Source organism: Oncorhynchus masou, chromosome 10, assembly GCF_036934945.1.
Source record: "Oncorhynchus masou masou isolate Uvic2021 chromosome 10, UVic_Omas_1.1, whole genome shotgun sequence".
Taxonomy (NCBI): Eukaryota; Metazoa; Chordata; class Actinopteri; order Salmoniformes; family Salmonidae; genus Oncorhynchus; species Oncorhynchus masou.
Window position 1 is genome coordinate 31,119,296 of NC_088221.1, and position 13,894 is coordinate 31,133,189.

Below are 13,894 nucleotides of genomic sequence, written 5' to 3' on the forward strand. Positions count from 1 at the left end.
ATGAGGTTTTGTGTGTAATTATAGTAAGGTGGTAAGTGTATTGTTAGTAAGTGTATTCAAGTAGGCCCCAGTATATTGCTATTCTGAAACAGTATGAGGTGAGTATGTGTGTGTGTGTAGTTATTAGAGTGTGTGTAATTGAGGTATGAGCCCCCGGCTATAAACTGTAATCTGATTATACCATTCTGCTTTGACTCGGTCTGCAATCTAACACACACAAGCACAAGACCTATGGGCTGTCTGATTAAACCCTGCTGCTCTCACTGAGACAGAGACAGCAGTGGTCGTTAACATTACTCCCTCAGTTGGCTGTACTACCACACACTCACGAGAGCTCTCGGCTGTTCCACTAGCAGTAGTAGCAGTACCAGGATTGACTTGGGATCAACTCATACAGGACACACTCCTAAAGGACTCATACAGGATCTCTTGACAACAGGAGGCCACGCATTAACACTGACAGTCTCATACAGCGACAGGCACAAACGTATGTTAGTCAACCAGTGGTGTCTAGTGAGGCTACGGCTGAGGGTCCGGGGAAGAGTTTTTCAATGGAGCTGGCGGCTGGTACTACTAATGCTGCTACAGCTGCTGCCTACACATAGAAGATTCTGGACTATATGGAACGCTTCCTGGTCTCCAAGGTAACACACATAGATACACCCACATAGGATTCAAGTCCCATTCTCGGGCACTGTTTGATGGTTGTGTGTTTTACCCTGTCCTCTCTCCCCCAGACTCTGTTTACAGAGGAGGTAGTGCAGGTAATCAGGGCCAGCCTGAGCGTTACTGAGAAGCTGTATCTGACCCGGTCCATCTACTACAGCTCCAAGACTATCTACCTCTGCTGGCACTACCTGATTGATGCTGTGAGGTGAGTCCTCTCACCCGAGTTGTGTTCACCAAGGAGAACATGTTTGGACAAGTATTGAAAGAGGTACCTGAACTTGTCCTGTATGATTAATAAAAGAGATGTGATTGTTTATTCAGATTCTAACTCAGTATGTGTGATTGTTTCTCCCCAGGGAAGGCAGTAACCAGTATCAGAAGGCATTTGGTGTCAAAGTTGATGATTTGTTTGAAGCCATGTACAGGTGAGACGCACACACACACACACATACAGCTCTTCATCTCTACCCCTTCCCTCTCTCTCCATCTTCTCCTTCTCCTCCACTCTCTCTCTCTCTCCCCCTCTGCTTTCCTGCCTGGTGAAAAAGTATCAGTGAAGTGAGAAAAGATTAGGAAAGTGAGAAGTTGTAGAATGGCCTTGAGCTTCACAGTCAATCTAATGATAATAATTAACTTGTTATGGTTGAGTGATTTTCTAGTCTAGGATTACAAGTTAAAGGATTTATTTCAGAACCAAGCACTTTGTCTTACTTACCCGCTCTCTCTCTGCCTGGTGTCTGTCAGTTGTCCTTGGCTGTGTGATAGGCGGGGAAGGAGGAATGTGGAGGAATCAGAGTTGTGAAATCATTCACAGCTATCTGGTACTGTATGTGTGGAGAGGTTTGTGTGTGTGTAAGCATGCCTGTGTGTGTGTTTGTTTGTTTGTTTTGGGGGTATGATTGCCTCTGGAAATAGGGGGAGACAGCTGATTGAATCTCTGCCTTCAGCATGTGTTTTAAAAATGTGTCTGCATGCACATACAGTGGGGAGAACAAGTATTTGATACACTGCCGATTTTGCAGGTTTTCCTACTTACCAAGCATGTAGAATCATGCAATAAAATGCAAATTAATTACTTAAAAATCATACAATGTGATTTTCTGGATTTTTGTTTTAGATTCCGTCTCTCACAGTTGAAGTGTACCTATGATAAAAATGACAGACCTCTACATGCTTGGTAAGTAGGAAAACCTGCAAAATCGGCAGTGTATCAAATACTTGTTCTCCCCACTGTATGTGCATGCAGACACATTTTTAAAACACATGCTGAAGGCAGAGCTTCAATCAGCTGTCTCCCCCTATTTCCAGAGTCAATCATACCCCCAAAACAAACAAACAAACACACACACAGGCATGCTTACACACACACAAACCTCTCCACACATACAGTACCAGATAGCTGTGAATGATTTCACAACTCTGATTCCTCCACATTCCTCCTTCCCCGCCTATCACACAGCCAAGGACAACTGACAGACACCAGGCAGAGAGAGAGCGGGTAAGTAAGACAAAGTGCTTGGTTCTGAAATAAATCCTTTAACTTGTAATCCACCTACCAACCAGTAAGAATTCCGTCTGTCACAGACCTGTTAGTTTTTCTTTAAGAAGCCCTCCCGTTCTCCACTCATTACCTGTATTAACTGCACCTGTTTGAACTTGTTACCTGTATAAAAGACACCTGTCCACACACTCAATCAAACAGACTCCAACCTCTCCACAATGGCCAAGACCAGATAGCTGTGTAAGGACATCAGGGATAAAATTGTAGACCTGCACAAAGCTGGGATGAGCTACAGGACAATAGGCAAGCAGCTTGGTGAGAAGGCAACAACTGTTGGTGCAATTATATAGAAAATGGAAGAAGTTCAAGATGACGTTCAATCACCCTCGGTCTGGGGCTCCATGCAAGATCTCACCTCGTGGGGCATCATTGATCACGAGGAAGGTGAGGGATCAGCCCAGAACTACATGGCAGGACCTGGTCAATAACCTGAAGAGAGCTGGGACCACAGTCTCAAAGAAAAGCATTAGTAACACACTACGCCGTCATGGAATAAAATCCTGCAGCGCACGCAAGGTCCCCCTGCCCAAGCCAGCCCATGTCCAGGCCCGTCTGAAGTTTGCCAATGACCATCTGGATGATCCAGAGGAGGAATGGGAGAAGGTCATGTGGTCTGATGAGACAAAAATAGAGCTTTTTGGTCTAAACTCCACTCGCCGTGTTTGGAGGAAGAAGATGGATGACTACAACCCCAAGAACACCATCCTAACCGTGAAGCATGGGGGTGGAAACATCATTATTTGGTGATGCTTTTCTGCAAAGGAGACAGGACGACTGCACCATATTGCGGGGAGGATGGATGGGGCCATGTTTCGCGAGATCCTGGCCAACAACCTCCTTCCCTCAGTAAGAGCATTGAAGATGGGTCGTGGCTGGGTCTTCCAGCATGACAACGACCCAAAACACACAGCCAGGGCAACTAAGGATTGAGTGGCCTAGCCAGTCTCCAGACCTGAACACAATTGAAAATCTTTAGAGGGAGCTGAAAGTCCATATTGCCCAGCGACAGCCCCGAAACCTGAAGGATCTGGAGAAGGTCTGTATGGAGGAGTGGGCCAAAAAAAATTGCTGCAGTGTGTGCAAACCTGGTCAAGAACTACAGGAAACGATCTCTAATCATTGCGAACAAAGGTTTCTGTACCAAATATTAAGTTCTGCTTTTCTGATTTATGTCATGGAATAAAATGCAAATTAAATACTTAAAAAATTATACAATGTGATTTTCTGGATTTTTGTTTTAGATTCAGTCTCTCACAGTTTAAGTGTACCTATGATAAAAAGTACAGACCTCTACATGCTTTGTAAGTAGGAAAACTTGCAAAATCAGTAGTGTATCAGATACTTGTTCTCCGCACTGTACATGTGTGTTTGTGTACGTGCACGTGTGTGTCTCTGTCCGTGTGTGTGTAGGTTTTGAGGAGGAGAGGGTGCAGTGTATGCAGCTGATGCCCTCCATCTGGAACATCTGTGGTCGAGACGTAGTGACTGCCTTCGACCTCTCACCTTTCAGAACCATCTACTGTACAACCTCAGGGGTGAGGACCTGTGTGTGCGCATATGCAGAGGCGTCTTGCCCCCTCAGATGTTTCCAGTAAAACAAAAGTTTATATTTGTTGTTTCTCTGTAATACTACTAGCCACAAAGCAAATGTATGAAGTTGGATTTAGCCCAAATAGGTTTCCAACCTCATAATTAGCTATGAAGAAATCAGTCAGACTTCAGAGTCTTTTCTATCCAATACTAATAATAATATGCATATATTAGCATCTGGGACTGAATAGGAGGTAGTTCACTCTGGGCACGCTATTCATCCAAAAGTGAAAATGCTGCCCCCTATCCCAAACAGGTTTAAACAAACTAAATATGCTTCTCTGTATCTCTGCTCAAATCTGGGTAAAATATTTAAAGGAATTTCAGTCTTATTCAGTACATTTAGTTATTGCTTGCTTTTCTAAAGTCTACCAACCTTAGCAGCAGGCATGCCATCTAAAATAGTTAGACAAGCCAGCTACTGGCTGTGTGTTTTTGTGACTTGGCTCTGACCTAACATAATCATATGTTCGTTCTTTCGCTGTAAAGCATTTTTTAAATCGGACACAATGGGTAGATTAACAAGAAGTTTCTCTTTCATTTGCTGTATTGGACTTGTTAATGTGTGAAAGTTACATGTTTCAAAAAAATATTTCTGAATTTCGCACGCTGCCTTTTCAGCGGGATGTTGTCGAGGGGTTCCGCTAGAGGAACGCATGGCGCTAGAAATGTTTTAATAAAGAACCACCAGTCAAGATGATACAGACAGCTCAAGAGGAATGCTTAGATATCCAGAAAAATAAACACATTAAGGATAATGATTGTGGCTTTAGATTCCAGGAAAAAGCTGTTTCAGGTGTTTAAGAAATGCAGAATTATCCAACTTCCCAACAAGGGACCTAGCCCCTCTCCGGACCAACCCCCAGCCATCCTCACGTACATTGTACCCCCTCTGATTTTTGGAGTGCATGACGATCCCCTGTGTGTGTTTGTCCCCTTTACATACACACACACAATCTTAACATGATATTGTAGGAAAATAACTCCAAAGACCACAGGGGGTAGCTGTGCAGCTGTACGAGCTGAGGCTGAGAGGAGTTGGGTTCTGACACACACACACACACATTGTGGAAAGAGAGGAAGAGTCGAGGGAGATAAAAAGTTCTGTGTGTTGTGTTTCCCTTTCATTCTGTTTTGTTATTTTCGCTTCTTTGATACCTTTTCTCCCCTGTCCTGCTGTATTGAACTATTTGTGTGTGTGTGTGTGTGTGTGTGTGATGTGAGAGTGGGTGTGTTCAGAATACAGATTCCACTAAACAATGTTCTTCTAAACCTCACCCAACCTCAGGGCTAAACAGTCTCCCAGACAGGCCAGGTTTCTGCTGCTTACTGATCTCTATGTGTCTCTGTAGACACTGTTTGGGTGTAAACCCCACATAGAGATCACACATCACAAACACACACCAGGGCTGGGCGTGCTCTCCTGGGACTCAGCACCTCATTGGTCATTTGTGGATTATTGATCCACCAATTAGTCCTGTCCCCAGGTCTAACGTAATGTCCATTAGTCAGTAACAGTGTATAGGTTACCGTGACAACACGATCACCTGGTTTACCCTCTCCGGTGCCCAGGCTGTTTATTCATGTGATTATAATACTCTGATCCTATATTACACATCACTGCATCTATCTCTCTCTTTAGGTTGAAGTGGAGCCCTAGCCAAGAAATATGTGTTGACGTACCCAGAATGCAGTTGACGATCTTTGAAATCCAAAGAACACTTTGTTACCGTCGACAACCAGACGATCAGCTTCCATTAAGTTCCACAAAGAGAGAAAGCCAATAAATGACCTCGGACAAAGCGATGGGAGGAGCCCGTAACAAGTTCTATCCTAAGTTATCTTTGTCATTGACTGACAGCATTGTATGTATAGTGGACTTTTTCAAAGACGAGTTGCTAGAAGCTGACCTCTACATTCTGGCAAGAATCCTTCATGACTGGACGGACACACAGCATAGAACTACTGAGAAGTCTACAGGGCCTGCAAACCAACTATACACACCCTCCTCCATCCCCCTCTCTCTCCTTCAGTCATTCTCTCTGATGAGAAAGATCAGATACGATTTGACTCTCCTTACTCTTCTGCACTCCCCTTCTTCGCCTTGGGTGACTGTGTCAACAAAAGCATCCTGTCAGACAAGCCCACAAATACATACATACACACACACGCACGCACACACACACACAATCTCTGGCCTTTGAGAGCTCTGCTGTAGCCATAAGCTTGCTACATAACACAAACACACTCACACACTTGCAAGTACATAACACACACACATATTCTGCATAACAATGAAGATATTGTTTAACCTTCATTTCAACCTTCTGCTAGAAACAAACAGCAAGCAGCAGTCTGGCAACTGTCATGACTGACCATGAGACTCCAAAAAGGTCAGATCAGGTTTGCAATTAATCATTTCAATCAGACCCCTCTTAAATGTAGAGAGGGAAGGAAAGAACTAGTGGGGATTAACAACTCACGTGCTGTTGTAAATTAAGGGAGAAGATCCAGGCTTTCCCTCTCCAAATTCATCAAAGGAATGTTCTTTGTCTCAACAGACCTTTTTCTGCTGAAACTAACACATTCAAAAGCAAATACTGGAACAACATTTTTCAAGTAGAACGTGGGGAATGGTCAGAGGCGATCTATAGAACACTAATGTCATTTTGTTTGTTATTTTGTGATGTCATTAAAAATGTTACAAAGGAAATACTGTAACTTGGAAAATATACCCACTACATATATGAAGTTTCCATACTATGTGCTGTACATGTAATATGAAAAATGATGAAAGTGTTTTTCTTAAGAAAGGGATATGATTTGAGAAGTTATATGAGATAATTGTTTTCCATAACTTTGCGCAGTGAGTAATCACCGCCCTGGAGTGAGGTCAAGGAGCCGGAACCGCCCTTTTGAGCAAATGATATAAAGGATGGGTAAAGAAGTGAACACATTAGACCAGAAAAGCGCGATGCTGCAGCTGCGCATTTAAAATGGTTTGAACTTTGAATCTCAACACGAGGTGGAGACTATAAACTCACATCCCGGACAATCACTGGTACGCATGATCAGCAGTCCTAAGTAAATTATCTTCGAAAGCTAGGACCATCCTGTCACTCTGCTCAAACCATCGTATTACGCTACACTCATCACCCCACTGGGGAACCATCGATACGGCGGCTCAAAGCGGGCGGCGGTTCGTGTGCAAAGTATATGGTTATTGTAGGTGCGAGTAGTTTCTGAATGTGGCAATATTATGTCTCTGTCCATCTCTCTCCATCTCTAACAAGTATCCATGTTGTTGTCATTCCACTAATCAAATCAAATTTTATTAGTCACATGCTCCGAATACAACAGGTGTATTCACCTTACAGTGCCCCGAACCAACAGTGCAGTTAAAAAAATTACGGAGAATAATAAAAGTAACAAGTAATTAAAGAGCAGCAGCGAAAAAGAACAATATATACAGGGGGTGCCGGTACAGAGTCAATGTGCGGGGGCACCGGTTAGTTGAGGTAGTATATACAGTTGAAGTCAGAAGTTTACATACACTTAGGTTAGAGTCATTAAAACTCATTTTTTAACCACCCCACAAATTTTTTGTTCACAAACTATAGTTTTGGCAAGTCGGTTAGGACATCTACTTTGTGCATGACACAAGTCATTTATCCAACAATTGTTTACAGACAGATTATTTCATTTATAATTCACAGTATCACAATTCCAGTGGGCCAGAAGTTCACATACACTAAGTTGACTGTGCCTTAAAACAGTTTGGAAAATTCCAGAAAATGATGTCATGGCTTTGGAAGCTTCTGATAGGCTAATTGACATCATTTGAGTCAATTGGAGGTGTACCTGTGGATGTATTTCAGGCCTACCTTCAAACTCAGTGTCTCTTTGCTTGAATTCATGGGGAAAAAGGAATCAGCCAAGACCTAAAAAAAATAATTGTAGACCTCCACAAGTCTGGTTCATCCTTGGGAGCAATTTACAAATGCCTGAAGGTACCACGTTCATCTGTACAAACAATAGTACACAAGTATAAACACTATGGGACCACGCAGCCATTGTACCACTCAGCAATGAGAAGCGTTCTGTCTCCTAGAGATGAACGTACTTTGGTGCAAAAAGTGCAAATCAATCCCAGAACAACAGCAAAGGACCTTGTGATGATGCTGGAGGAAACAGGTATAAAAGTATCTATATCCACAGTAAAACAAGTCCTATATCGACATAACTTGAAAGGCCGCTCAGCAAGAAGTCACAGCTCCAAAACCACCATAAAAAAGCCTGACTACGGTTTGCAACTCCACATGGGGACAAAGAGCACACTTTTTGGAGAAATGTCCTCTGGTCTGATGAAACAAATTTAGAACTATTTGGCTATAATGACCATCGTTATGTTTAGATGAAAAGGGGGAGGCTTGCAAGTCGAAGAACACCATCCCAACTGTGAAGTATGGGGGTGGAAGCATCATGTTGTGGGGGTGCTTTCCTGCGTGAGGGACTGGTGCACCTCACAAAATAGATGGCATCATGAGGTACAAAAATGATGTGGAAATATTGAAGCATCATCTCAAGACATCTGTCAGGAAATTAAATCTTGGTCGCAAATGGGTTTTCCAAGTGGACAATGACCCCAAGCATACTTCCAAAGTTATGGCAAAATGGCTTAAGGACAACAAAGTCAAGGTATTGGAGTGGCCATCACAAAGCCCTGACCTCAATCCCATAGAAAATTGGTGGGCGGAACTGAAAAAGTGTGTGTGAGCAAGGAGGCCTACTAACCTGACTCAGTTACACCAGGTCTGTCAGGAGGAATGGGCCAAAATTCACCCAACATATTGTGGGAAGCTTGTGGAATGCTACCCGAAACGTTTGACCCATGTTAAACAATTTAAAGGTAATTGAGGTAATTAAACTTCTGACCCACTGGGAATGTGATGAAAGAAATAAAAGCTGAAATAAATCATTATCTCTACTATTATTCTGACATTTCACATTCTTAAAATAAAGTCATGATCCTAACTGACCAAAGACAGGGAATTCTTACTAGGATTAAATGTCAGGAATTGTGAAAAACTGAGTTTAAATGTATCTGTCTAAGGTGTATGTAAACTTCCGACTTCAACTGTACATGTAGATAGATTACATACTTAAAGCTAGGGACAATACTGCCCCCTTTGGATGAATTGCGTGCCCATAGTAAACTGAAAAACAATCTGTCCAAAATTGCTAATATATGCATATAATAATTATTATTGGATAGAAAACACTCTAAAGCTTCTAAAACCATTTGAATTATGTCTGTAAGTATAGCAGAACTCACAGGGCACGCAATCTCCCAAACTAGTTTTGGAAACCTGAAAGTTGGGGCAACTTTGACGTCATCGCCCCCACCCTTCCCAACCAGCTATGGATCTGGAAACACTTTCTATGTCTTCCACTAGATGTCCTCATTCAGCAAAGCGTTTAATTGTGCAAATCCCGTGAGCTTTGACCCTTTGGGAGGCAAAAGAGTGGGTGTCACAAGAAAATACATGTGCATTAGGGCGCGAATTGGACACAGACCTTCCTCTGTTCCAGCTTGCCTGAGAAGAAGTGCTTTTGTCCGGTTGAATCGCCAATTGTTTTGTACGTTTATAACATCCTTGATTCTGCACTTAGTTTGACCAGTTTAGTCAATATATAATATGAAATTTTGAAGTTTTGATGCGCAACTGTTCGGGACCAGAAGACATTTTGGATGCATTTCAGCTGAAAGTGGTAGCAGATGCTAACATAAAGACACACGAACTGAAACAAAACGATGTATTGGGTAAGTATGACTCCTTCCACTACATTCTGATCAAAGACCATCAAAGGTAAGGGAATATTTATGTTGTAATTTTGTATTTCTGTTGACTCCAACATAGTGGAGAAATATTGCTTACGTCTGAGCGCCGCCTCAGATTATTGCATAGTGAACGAATTCTGTAACGTTAAAAATAAATGTGACACAGCGGTTGCATTAAGAAGCAGTGTATCTTTCTAACTATATGTAGAACATGTATATTTAGTCAAAGTTTATGATGTGTATTTCTGTTATCTGGCGGAGCTATCTATAATTTCTCCGGACATTTTGAGGATTTTCTGAACATGGCGTCAATGTAAACGGAGATTTATGGATATAAATTGCATATTACTGAAAAAAACATAAATGTACTGTGTAACATGTCCTATTACTGTCATCTGATGAAGATTTTCAAAAGGTTAGTGAATTATTTTTCTTTTAATCCTGCGTTTGTGATTGCATCTTTTGTTCGACAAAATGGATGTATATCGTCTTTGTGGTGGTTTGACATAAATATGTGCTATGTTTTCGCCGTAAAACATTTTAGAAATCTGACACGCTGGGTAGATGAACAAGGTGTTTATCTTTCATTTGCTAATGTGTGGAGGTTAAATATTTCGAAGAATATTTTTGCATTCTATGCGCCACCGTTTGAGTTGGGGGGGGGGGGGTGGTACCCCTTGGGGAACCTGTACCGTTAACAAGTTTTAATTAAAGTCACTATGCATAGATGACAACAGAGAGTGATAGTGGGGGGGGGGGGCAATGCAAATAGTCAGGGTAGCGATTTGACTAGATGTTCAGGAGTCTTATGGCTTTGGGATAGAAGCTGTTTGGAAGCCTCTTGGACCTAGACTGTAGTGCCTTGCGGTCAGAGGCCGCGCAGTTGCCATACCAGGCAGTAATGCAACCAGTCAGGATGCTCTCGATGGTGAGGCTGTAGAACCTTCTGAGGATCTGAGGACCCATGCCAAATCTTTTCAGTCTCCTGAGGGGGAATAGGTTTTGTTGTGCCCGCTTCACGACTCATGGTGTGCTTGTACCATGTTATGATGAGAAAGGGGGCATGCTCAGTCCTATTTTTCCTGTCGTCCACAGTCATCTCCTTTGTCTTGATCACATTGAGGGAGAGGTTGTTGTCCTGGCACAACACGGCCAGGCCTCTGACCTCCTCCCTATAGGCTGTCTCGTTGTTGTCGGTGATCAGGCCTACCACTGTTGTGTCATCGGCAAATTTAACAGATGACAGATGTGGCGAACTCCTCAATGTCATTGGAGGAATCCTGGAACATATTCCAGTCTGTGCTAGCAAAACAGTCCTGTAGCTTAGCTTCTGCTTCATCTGACCACTTTTTAAATCGATCTAGTTACTGGTGCTTCCTGCTTAAATATTTTCTTGTAAGCAGGAATCGGGAGTATAGAATTATGGTCAGATTTGCCAAATGGAGGGCAAGGGAAAGCTTGGTATGCATCTCTCTGTGTGGAGTAAAGGTGGTCTAGAGTTTTTTTTCCCTCTGGTTGCACATTTAACATGCTGATAGAAATTTGGTAAAACTGATTTAAGTTTCCCTGCATTAAAGTTCCCGGCTACAAGGAGTGTCGCCTCTGGGTGAGCGTTTTCTTGTTCGCTTATGGTGGAATACAGCTCATTCAATGCTGTCTTAGTGCCAGCCTCCGTCTGTGGTGGTATGTAAAACATTTACAAAGAATATAGATGAAATCTCTCTAGGTAGGTAGTGTAGTCTACAGCTTATCATGAGCAACTCTACCTCAGGCAAGCAATAACTTGAGAATTCCTTAGATATCCTGCACCAGCTGTTGTTTACAAAAATACATAGACCGCCGCCCCTTGTCTTAATCGGGTAACAATGAAACATAGTTAATTATACAAAAAACAGTCTTCAGATTAACGTTAAAGTCAAGTCATGACACAACAAAGGCAGAAACACATTCACGGACATCATATCACGTCTCGTCCATCCTAGCCCAGAGACAAAGAACACAATCACTCACTCATTATTAATTCACTGTATGTGTGAGTGCCTGTGTTTGTATGTGTGTGTGTGCATGCCTGTGGTGTTCATGTATGTAGGAGGTGGTGTGTTGGTTGTTGTGGCGTTGCTGTGTGAAGACGGGTCAGGGCCTCTGACAGCCCAGTGACGGGAAAGAGCAAGTGTACACTGCCAAAGATATTTATAACTTAACCAAGATAGACCACAGCCTTTCGTTTGAAAGTGGAACAAGTCAGTCATAGTGGGCAGAGCAAGCAAGGAGGTGGGCAGAACCAAACACGAGCTTGTGAGATCCTATTGGCACGTTCTAGCATACATGTGCATATTTCCATTAGGGAACGCCTACTCTGTGAAGTGTGCGTGTGCAATAACTCAATTTGCCTTTGCACTCCTTCTAAACAACGTTGTTGTTTTTTTTACTTTGGCCAAGTGTAAAGTCTACAAAACATATTCCACTCTGTTCGAAACAGATTCTATTTTTGGGGGCCGAAAACTGAATTGAGATAAAATGTTTCATCAATGAGAACATTTGTAGAATGATAGTATGACATACTCTTCCTTGCAGGTGAGAGCAAAGATAGCTGAGATTTGATTTCAGCAGAGGACAGAGGAGATAAAGGAGGAGAGAAGAGAAAAGGGGAAGATATGAGAGGAGATGAAAGGAGGAGAGAGGAGGAAAGGGGGAGAAAATAGAGGAGATGAAAGGAGGAGAGAGAAGGAAAGGAGGAGGTAAGAGAGGGGATGAAAGGAGGAAAGGGGGAGAAAAGAGAGGAGATGAAAGGAGGAGAGAGAAGGAAAGGAGGAGATAAGAGAGGAGATGAAAGGAGGAGAGAGGAGCAAAGGAGGACATAAGAGAGCAGATGAGACTCACAGCTCAGAGTTCTTTTCATTGTATCTGTCTTGCACAGACACACACTTCTCACAATTGAAGAAAACCTATTCTCAGCTGTAAGCCTGCTTTTGTTCCCTATAAACATTCCATAATTAATGCTGAAGTCTCAGTGACAGCAGTATTGAGCTGAGGACAAAGCCTGTCTGCCCAATAGGCTATATATATATATATATATATATATATATATATATATATATATATATATATATATATATATATATATATATACACTGCTCAAAAAAATAAAGGGAACACTAAAATCACACATCCTAGATCTGAATGAATGAAATATTTTTATTAAGTACTTTTTTCTTTATATAGTTGAATGTGCTGACAACAAAATCACACAAAAATTATCAATGGAAATCAAATTTATCAACCCATGGAGGTCTGGATTTGGAGTCACACTCAAAATTAAAGTGGAAAACCACACTACAGGCTGATCCAACTTTGATGTAATGTCCTTAAAACAAGTCAAAACTTAGGCTCAGTAGTGTGTGTGGCCTCCACGTGCCTGTATGACCTCCCTACAAAGCCTGGGCGTGCTCCTGATGAGGTGGCGGATAGTCTCCTGAGGGCTCTCCTCCCAGACCTGGACTAAAGCATCCGCCAACTCCTGGACAGTCTGTAGTGCAACGTGGCGTTGGTGGATGGAGCGAGACATGATGTCCCAGATGTGCTCAATTGGATTCAGGTCTGGGGAACGGGCGGGCCAGTCCATAGCATCGATGCCTTCCTCTTGCAGGAACTGCTGACATACTCCAGCCACATGAGGTCTAGCATTGTCTTGCATCAGGGGCGGAAGGGTAACCTAGTGGTTAGAGTGTTGGACTAGTAACCGAAAGGTTGCAAGTTTGAATCCCCGAGCTGACAAGGTACAAATCTGTCGTTCTGCCCCTGAACAGGCAGTTAACCCACTGTTCCTAGGCCGTCATTGAAAATAAGAATTTGTTCTTAACTGACTTGCCTAGTAAAATAAAGGTAAAATAAAAAATAAACCCAGGGCCAAACGCACCAGCATATGGTCTCACAAGGGGTCTGAACATCTCATCTCGGTACCTAATGGCAGTCAGGCTACCTCTGGCGAGCACATGGAGGGCTGTGCGGCCCCCCAAAGAAATGCCACCCCACACCATGACTGACCCACCCCCAAACCGGTCATGCTGGAGGATGTTGCAGGCAGCAGAACGTTCTCCATGGCGTCCCCAGACTGTCACGTCTGTCACATGTGCTCAGTGTGAACCTGCTTTCATCTGTGAAGAACACAAGGCGCCAGTGGCGAATTTGCCAATCTTGGTGTTCTCTGGCAAATGCCAAACGTCCTGCACGGT

General features: G+C 42.8%; 1 pseudogene; it reads left to right on the top strand.

The window, feature by feature from the left end:
- The first annotated feature begins 620 nt into the window (after nt 1-620).
- On the top strand, nt 621-11,819 carry LOC135546843 (acetylserotonin O-methyltransferase-like; annotated as a pseudogene).
- Nucleotides 11,820-13,894: the final 2,075 nt, after the last annotated feature.